The sequence below is a fragment of the Ammodytes marinus genome (genome assembly GCF_949987685.1).
Source record: "Ammodytes marinus genome assembly, chromosome: 11".
Taxonomy (NCBI): Eukaryota; Metazoa; Chordata; class Actinopteri; order Uranoscopiformes; family Ammodytidae; genus Ammodytes; species Ammodytes marinus.
Genome location: NC_137215.1, coordinates 2516416 through 2526415, shown reverse-complemented (window position 1 = coordinate 2526415; position 10000 = coordinate 2516416).

Below are 10000 nucleotides of genomic sequence, written 5' to 3'. Positions count from 1 at the left end.
ACTTCACACTCGCACACACACACACACACACACACACACACACACACACACACACACACACACATGCCCGGGACATGACCGATCCACGAGAGAAAAATACAATGCAAATGCTGTAATGATTTATTCTCTGGAAGCTGATTTGTGTCAAAGCCAGGAAATACATGTGGCCAAGTTGCCCTTTTAAATTTTAAAACTCTGCTGGCGCGTGGGGACTTAAACACACACACACACACACACACACACTGGAACACAATGGGAGAGGGCACTTTGATGCACGTCATCCACACACTGACCTTTAGATTTCCAGCTGGTTATCTGACTGTGTGTATGTGTGTGCGTGTGTGTGTGTGTGTGTGTGTGTGTGTGTGTGTGTGTGTGTGTGTGTGTGTGTGTGTGTGTGTGTGTGTGTGTGTGTGTATGTGTGTCCTGTTGTGTTCTCGTTGAATTTGACCCATTTTTACAAATTTTCTCTCTGAATTTTATTTTTGTTAATTCCATCTGATGTCATAAGAATTCATTATTTTGTTCACACAGGGCTATTAAACCATTTCTCATTTAACTTTTAAATGTTTTATTTAAACCTGCAGTGTGTAGAATTTTGTGTTTTATTTCCTAGCAGATTTTGTAGAAAGTAATTATAATATCCATAAGTACATTTAATTTAGTGCATAATAGCTGAAAAAAATGTTTTGAATTATTATTTTTTCCCTTAGAAAGGGTCTCATATATGTCCATATTTCTGCATATTTTGGACCAAGGCCTAGTGCCGCCATCTTGAAAGTGTCATAGTTGAAATGTCATCAGGTGCATTGTTTAAAATGTAGAATTGTTCTTGTCCTTGAAGGCCACTGTAGCTTCTGTTATTATTCGAAAGGGTAGGGGTTACCCAGGGAGCGTTGCATTCTAGAACTTTGTAGAACTTTTTTGATGATGTCATATTACACACTGCACCTTTAAAGGTGCTACGAGGAACTTTCAGTGTGTGTTAACTCTAGCGCCCCCTTTGGACACAAGCGGTAGTGCTTTCACTACGCCAGCTGTAGTTCCTGTTTGTTTGAGGAAAGCTCTAAAGATACTATTAACATGATATTTTACTCTTACATCTGTTTTAATTTGGCGAGTGTCTTAGGTCTAATCAAGTGTGTGTGTGTGTGTGTGTGTGTGTGTGTGTGTGTGTGTGTGTATGTGCATGTGTGTGTGTGTGTGTGTGTGTGTGTGTGTCTTTCCCCCAGGGGCCGTTGGTTTATTAGGTAATTTGATTATTTTAAAGTTCTTTTTTTTGCCGAACGTTTTCGTGTTAATTTGGGGAGAATGTGTTGGTGTTAAATGAGCTGAGCTTGTGGTGCAGTGTGCAGAGGTGTGTGTGTGTGTGTGTGTGTGTGTGTGTGTGTGTGTGTGTGTGTGTGTGTGTGTGTGTGTGTGTGTGTGCAGAGGTACCGTGCGTTTAAAGCCGTTTATTATTAAAGAAAAACCTGGGGCTACAATTACTGAGAATAACATCTCAAAACACAACAACAAACAGGGCTGTCATGTCTGCTGGTGCTTAATGGGAACCTCAAGCTGTCAGGGGGCACAGGGTGTGTGTGTGTGTGTGAGTGTGTGTGTGTGTGTGTGTGTGTGTGTGTGTGTGTGTGTGAGTGAGTGAGTGAGTGAGTGAGTGAGTGAGTGAGTGAGTGAGTGAGTGAGTGAGTGAGTGAGTGAGTGAGTGAGTGAGTGAGTGAGTGAGTGAGTGAGTGAGTGAGTGAGTGAGTGAGTGAGTGAGTGAGTGAGTGAGTGAGTGAGTGAGTGAGTGAGCGAGTGAGCGAGCGAGCGAGCGTGCGAGCGAGCGTGCGTGCGTGCGTGCGTGCGTGCGTGTGTGTGTGTGTGTGTTTTGCCCCGGATGCCCCTCACAGACTATGCCCTTCTCTTTAGGGCTATTTTGCATGTTTGGACACAGTTTATGGAGTCAGTGATTCTGGAGAACGCTTGTTGTCAAAATAAACGTTTGTCCAGATGAGTGAATATCTCCTCATCCACACCAGTGTAATAACACCATCTTTTATAAAGGTGGAGTCAGTGATTCTGGAGAATATTTTGACGTCAAAATCAGGTAATATCTCCTCACGACTGGTGTTAATACACAGCCTAGGCTCTGTAAAATATGCGTAAACCAAGGGGCCCACAGTTGTAGTAATTGCCGTTGTAGACGTGTATAGCGCCTTTTCATTGGCAGACTAATTGAATATCAGGTTTTAAACGCTAAAGTGCTATTAAAATATTTCTTATAGCACAATAATTAAAAACAATCTCTGTACATTTAATCTGACCCTGTTGTCACTTCTTACACACTCCAGCTGGGTTGACATTTGAGATGTTTTACTCATTAATTGTTCATTTACACTAGGACACAGGGCAATGGAGAATACACACCAACTACTACACCACAAGCGCCTCCATGAAATCCCTATTTAACAGGTGTGCGGAGTTACTTGGGGAGTCAAAACACCTGAACTAAAATAAATAACTAATAGTGCAATGGGGAAGAAATCAACTGTTTGCGGTGGATGTCGTCATGCAGCAAACAATTACGTGTGTGTGTGTGTGTGTGTGTTTGAGTGAGTGAGTGAGTGAGTGAGTGAGTGAGTGAGTGAGTGAGTGAGTGAGTGAGTGAGTGAGTGAGTGAGTGAGTGAGTGAGTGAGTGAGTGAGTGAGTGAGTGAGTGAGTGAGTGAGTGAGTGAGTGAGTGAGTGAGTGAGTGAGTGAGTGAGTGAGTGAGTGAGTGAGTGAGTGAGTGAGTGAGTGTGTGTGTGTGTGTGTGTGTGTGTGTGTGTGTGTGTGTGTGTGTGTGTGTGTGTGTGTGTGTGTGTGTGTGTGTGTGTGTGTTTGTGTGCCTTCAGTTTAGAATGAGTGACATCCACCTCTTAAAACACCCTGAGGTGCCTGACACATAGCAGTTACTAGGAGTTTAGACAATGTGAAGATGGCATGAAAAACAATCCAGTGTTAATACACAATTTAGGCTCTGTAAATGGGCGTGTTGCTAGCAATGGTGGGCCCCTTTGTTTACATACCAGTTTACAGAGCCTACAGTATATAGGCTGTGTATTAACACTGGATTACTTTTCAGCACACACACATTACAGACAGGTATAGCAGAGATATTCACTGATTTTGACAAAAAGCGTTCTCCAGAATCACTGACTCCACCTTTAAGACATGGAGGGGATGATCTTAATATAACACACACACACACACACCCACCCACCCACCCACCCACCCACCCACCCACCCACCCACACACACACACACACACACACACACACACACACACACACACACACACACACACACACACACACACACACACACACACACACACACACACACACACACACACCCACCCACCCACCCACACACACACACACACACACACACACACACACACACACACACACACACACACACACACACACACACACACACACACACACACACACACACACACACACACACACACACACACACACACACACACACACACACACACACACACACACACACACACACACACACACACACACACACACACACACACACACACACACACACACACACACACACACACACACACACACACACACACACACACACACACACACACCAACCTTTCCCCAACATGTGAAAACTCTTTCAAGGTTACAAACTTTCTCCTGTGAATGCAAATTTAACATCAAGTCCACTTTGATCGAAGGTGAGCAGCACCAGCGAAGCTTTAGTATTCAAGCTACTGTGTAAATCCACTGGGAATCAAACCTTGTAACCGTGAAAGTGTTCAGCACTCAGTGTGTGCGTGTGTGTGTGTGTGTGTGTGTGTGTGTGTGTGTGTGTGTGTGTGTGTGTGTGTGTGTGTGTGTGTGTGTGTGTGTGTGTGTGTGTGTGTGTGTGTGTGCAAATGCAGAACTATGATCCTGAAATCTCCAAATCCCCCTGAGCTCAAAATGAATTCTGTCGGCTGAAGTGTTGAAAAAAGTTTGAAAAAGTAAGCTTTAAAATCATTGTTCACTTCACACTAAATCCATCTATTCGTGGCAGATCTTAAAACACAGACAACATGCGACTTAAACCTTGTCTGTTTGCATCTGTATATTTCTCCTATACAACCATCTTTAACGTGTTTAACATTATCTCAACATAAGTTTTTTTTTCAATACTCTCTGGACCAGAAATCGCAACTTGCACTTACATCAGCTAAACGTTCCATAATTAGTTTTTTTTAACCTTTTATTTATACAGGTAAATCCCATTGAGACCGAAGACTCTTTTGCAAGGGAGACCTGTTCCCATTCCCACGTTACCATTCACACACACATTCATACACCGATAGCAGGCTAACTATCGACATTCACACGAGGCAAGGTGGGTGAAGTGTATTGCCCAAGGACACACCAACCATGAAACAAGTGGCAGGGCGGGGATCGAACCGCCAACCCTTTGATCATTGGCTGACCCGCTCTACCAACTGAGACACAGTCGCCCTAAGCTGGAACAGATATACATTAGGAGACAGGATGCAAAACAGAGCATCATAACATCAGATAGAATTGATATATATATATATTCAGATATTACACACTGCAACTTTAAAGTTCATAATCTTAACATCAAACCAGTCAACATTGTATCGATACAGCACTGCTCCAACCCGGCAACTGTTGCACTGTTGCCGTGTGACTTTTCTTTGAACCCTAACACTTTGACCAATTAGAAACCAACATGTCCGCTCACATTACATCAGCAAAATCAGTGAATCTAGAACAGGGTGATGACGCAGAGTATGGACGCCACACACACACACACACACACACACACACACACACACACACACACACACACACACACACACACACACACACACACACGCACACACACAATATTCACATGGACACAAACACACACAAACACACACACACAAAGACAGATATAAATACACAAGCACACGCACGTAAACACAAACACACACACGCACACAAACACACACACAAACACACACACACACACACACACACACACACACACACACACACACACACACACACACACACACACCCTCTTTCCACTTGTTATAACACGATTCAACAAGGCGTAAAATATCTCAAAGTGCCATTTCAATCTATACAAACTTTTTCACAGCTTTAATTCCCCTTGGGACGTCGACTGTTTAAATGCTGCAATATAAAGCCACACACACACACTCACACACACATACACACACACACACACACACACACACACACACACACACACACACACTCACACACACACACACAAGGCTGTTGAACTTCTAAGCTCGGTCAAGGTAATTACCAGTTTCAAACACGTTATCCTTTGAAAAATAAATGTTAATGTTATCCAGCATCTTTGACAATCACTGTAATTTCATCTGAACTCTGACCCAAACATTTTCTTAATTTTCTCCTGTCTGTGAACTTGAAAAGTGATTGTGAATTAAATTCAAATTACTTTATTCGTTCCTTTTTTGGCATTTTCAAGCTTTATTAGACAGTACAGAGTTGAAATGGGGAGACAGAGAGAGAGAGAGAGAGAGAGAGAGGGGGAGAGGGGATGACCTGCAGTAAAGGTCCACGGGTCGGATTTGAACCCGCGACCACTGCAACGAAAGCCGGAGCCAATCTGGTATGCGTTCTATCCACTACACCACCGGAGCGCCCGACACAAGGGGCAATTTAAGGCGGGCACATGACAGTAGCTTAAACAAACACAAGACACAATCAACAAACAACACACGCATCACACACACATACACCTTACCCACACACACACACACACACACACACACACACACACACACACACACACACACGCACACGCGCACAGACACACACACACACACACACACACACACACCCACACACACACATTACACAATCAAGCAACACACACATTTGCAACAACAATATTCAACACACAAGTAATGATTTATAAAATGCTTTGTAAAGCAAAGTTCAAACGGTGTCAAACTAGTTACTAGATGTTTTTGCATTTTAGTTTTGTTGTCTTTTAAAGGTGCAGCCAGCTGTTGTTCCTGGGTGAGCGTATATACCAGGGATGGAAATTAACTTTTTTGCCTACCAGCCACTGTGGCAGGTAGATTTAAAAATCTACCAGCCACTCATCTTTTTTACCAGCCACTTTTTATACGCAATATCTTTTTTAATATATGCGTTAATGTTAAACAATACAATAGTAAGAATAGCTAATGAAAGTGTTTTTCATACAAATGTTTTCCATCAGAAGTCATTTGTACTGTAAGTAGGTGCTACCAAGGAACTGAGTTGCAAATTAAATGGTAGGCTACACTCTTACTATATATGATACACAATACACGTCATCTTTATTTCAAAACATTGTATAATTGAACTCCATATATACTCTGGGTTCAATGCAACTTTTTTTCCCAACTGGCCAGCTTGGCCAATAGATCCGAGTTTTACTGGCCCCTTGTATATTTTCACTGGCCCTGCAGACACCTTTTTTTCATCATTTAGTCAATAATTATAATACAGTATTGAAGTTACCTTTAGATTTATTTTTTATTTTTAGTTAATGATATGAAATGTTGATATTGTTTATCACTTTCTCCATATGCATTAGGGATGTGAATGTGTCGACACATTGACCGGTTTTCCACTTGCGCTCAAGTCGAATTTAAAAATAGAAATCTGAAAATCAGGGAGTTATGCCGTTTTATTAATGGGAGATGTCACCGTGTCACGTCTGGTCGTGAGCGCGCTGCAGGAGCGTCACTTCTGCAAGGTGCGTGCATGAAGTAATCAGCTACACATAAGAGTCCGGTGTGGGACCATTTTTTCACTGTTGATAAAAAACAGTGCAGTGCAAAAGATGCAGCATAATATTAAACGCTCGTCTGAGACTATGACGTTAAATCATCTAGAAACACACGATGCCTTCGTCCGAGCAAAGCAGCGTTTCACCGTGAGATCATTAGTGAGTGCGCGAGCCACCGCACGGGGAAGAACTCTGTGGTTTGAGGCTCAAATAATAACCGGGGATATTCTCCCCGTTAGCGATACCGATGGGAAAGGCTTCCCTGTTTGTATGCGATCTGATTGTATGTCTCGAGCCTTAAATACAAAGCCATGTCGGCAAACTGACTGCGCGACTCAAGGGACTGTATGTGAGCCGAATCCCTCCGTTAGTTTCTGTTTCAGCCGACACAATTAAAATCACCTCTAAGCACGGACAGCGTTTAAATAAAGCATCTCATTTGTATTACCATTAGGGCTTTGATGCAAATACTGTAACAACGGCGGCAGCTCTGCTGCTTAAAGGAAAAGCGCAGTTTTCACTTTATTTTCAGCACCTCAACCTCTGCTGTGGGAAGAAAAAAAGGGGGCAAAGTAAGTCGATTGATTTGTCGACTTATGCCTCCACACGTTAACTCGCAGATAGTATTTCCTAGCGGAGCGGATCGCGCCGTAGTTCAGTTCGACTAGAAAGGCAAAAAGAAACTGTTGAACTGTGTAGCGCCCTGTCATCATGTTCATGACGAATGTATTAAATATGCAAATTAGATCGGACCTGACTGGAAAGTATTACCCGACACAGTGGCGGGTGAAGTGACACAATCTACACGCCAGCACGCAAATCTACCCGCATTTGGCGTGTGGCGGGTGTTAATTTCCATCCCTGGTATATACCCATAATAAAGGCATTAAGAAAAACTATATAAAAATAGCATTCTTTTGCACTGATGGTCTCGTTTGCTGTTACATGTCATTTATGATCATCAGAGGAAAAATAAGACTGTTTCAGAAATATTATATAAAAGTTCTGGGTAGCACCTTTAACAATTACTTTTGTGCTTTTCTTTAAAATAGTTTTTGAATTATTTTATTAAACGGGACACTGTGTATTAATCAACATAAGCCCCATATTCCATCATATACAGTTAACGTGCCAGATTTAGCCACACAGGCAAATTTTCATGTGCAGTCCCTAGCATAAAAATATACAACACATAAGCATAAAACGGAAACACATGAGCGTAGGTAGGCAAATAAAATGACACAACCGCTATTCCAGACCACGACAGCTGGCCGTGGCAGGTTGCAACATAACACTAGCAGCATATAGACACAGATACAAATGCATAAACATTAAAATCAAATCAAATCAAATCAAATCAAATCAAATCAAATCAGTTTTATTTGTATAGCCCAAAATCACAAACACATTTGTCTCAGTGGGCTTTACATTTCATACAATATGATACAATATGACACCCTGCCCTTACACCCTTAGCTCGGCTGAGAAAAAACTCCCAGTAAAAACCCTTTACCGGGAATAAAAAAAAATTTAAGAAATCTCAGGGAGAGTCGACAGAGTAGGACGGACTCCCAGGACGGACATGCTGCAATAGATGTCATAAGTAGAGAAAAATCACAAAGGAATTTGATCATTGACCAGGTGATTACAAAATACATAGGCATTTTCACACATACAACAGCACCAAGCAGATAAGCATTTATATTGTGTGGTTGTGTGTACACTGGGATGCTGAAGGATTCTGATTCTGATTCTCAGCAGCACATCAGACAATGAGCACATTTTAGACAAAAAAAACAAAAAAAAAGTCAAGAATGAGACAGACGAATTATCCCACATTATGGATTAGGGATCATTTAAGGGATCTGATGTTTCTTAGTTATTGTGGCTTAGATAGATAGATAGATAGATGGATAGATGGATAGATGGATGGATGGATGGATGGACGGACGGACAGACAGACAGACAGACAGACAGACAGACAGACAGACAGACAGACAGACAGACAGACAGACAGACAGACAGACAGACAGACAGACAGACAGACAGACAGACCAGCAGAAAGACAGACATATTTACATCTAGATAGGCTATATGAATGTATGTGGAACTGAATTGCTCAATAAAATACAGCCTCCTTTGAGGTGTCAAAAGCAGGTTTGAAAGCATTAGCGAGTGAGAAAGTGTATCTTCCCACTTAGAGCGCATCACACTGCAAAAGGTGTCATATCCTTACGGGATAAATCCATATTTTATATTTCTCATTGCCTATAGTGGAGTGTGGCCATCTGTTCAGCGGTGTGGCAAACACACGCTGTGCTATGTCGACCTAAATCTTACCCTGGATTCCAAATCACATACTCTTTCTTTTTACTACACTACATACTAAATTACAGAAGAGTTTAAGGGCCATAATACTTTTTAATACTCCAAAAAAAATCCAGCGTTAATACATAGCCTAGGCTCTGTAAAGGGGCATGTTGCAAGCTACAGTGGGCCCTCTTTGTTTACATACCAGTTTACAGAGCCTATCTATGTGCTGTGTATTAAAACCTGACTTTTTTCAGTGCACACTCAGTATGGACAGGTAGTATGGACAGGTAGTATGGACAGGTAGTATGGACAGGTAGTATGGACAGGTAGTATGGACAGGTAGTATGGACAGGTAGCGGATCATGAGGAGATATTCACTGATTTTTACAAAAAGTGATTTTGACAACAAGCGTTCTCCAGAATCACTGACTCCACCTTTATCCTGCACATTGTTCCTTTCTAAAGATAAATCCTCTCTATAAGGTAGTGGAAGCAAAGTGTAGATATCAATCTTACATTGTATGAACACAAACACCAGAGATACAATAGTATAGTAGTATGAACAATTTATTTTATTTTAACCAAGTCTTTGATGAAAAATGCCAATAAATTTTACACACTGCGTCTTTAATACATGAACAAGCCTAGAGCCCTTTCAGCGAGAGTTCCTTTTCAACACCCAGCAGTGATGAATTACATTTTCTTACTCCACTTCAGAATCCACTAGATTTGTCTTTGCGTACACACACACACACACACACACACACCTACACACACACACACCTACAAACACACACACACACACACACACAAACACACACACACCTACACACCTATACAC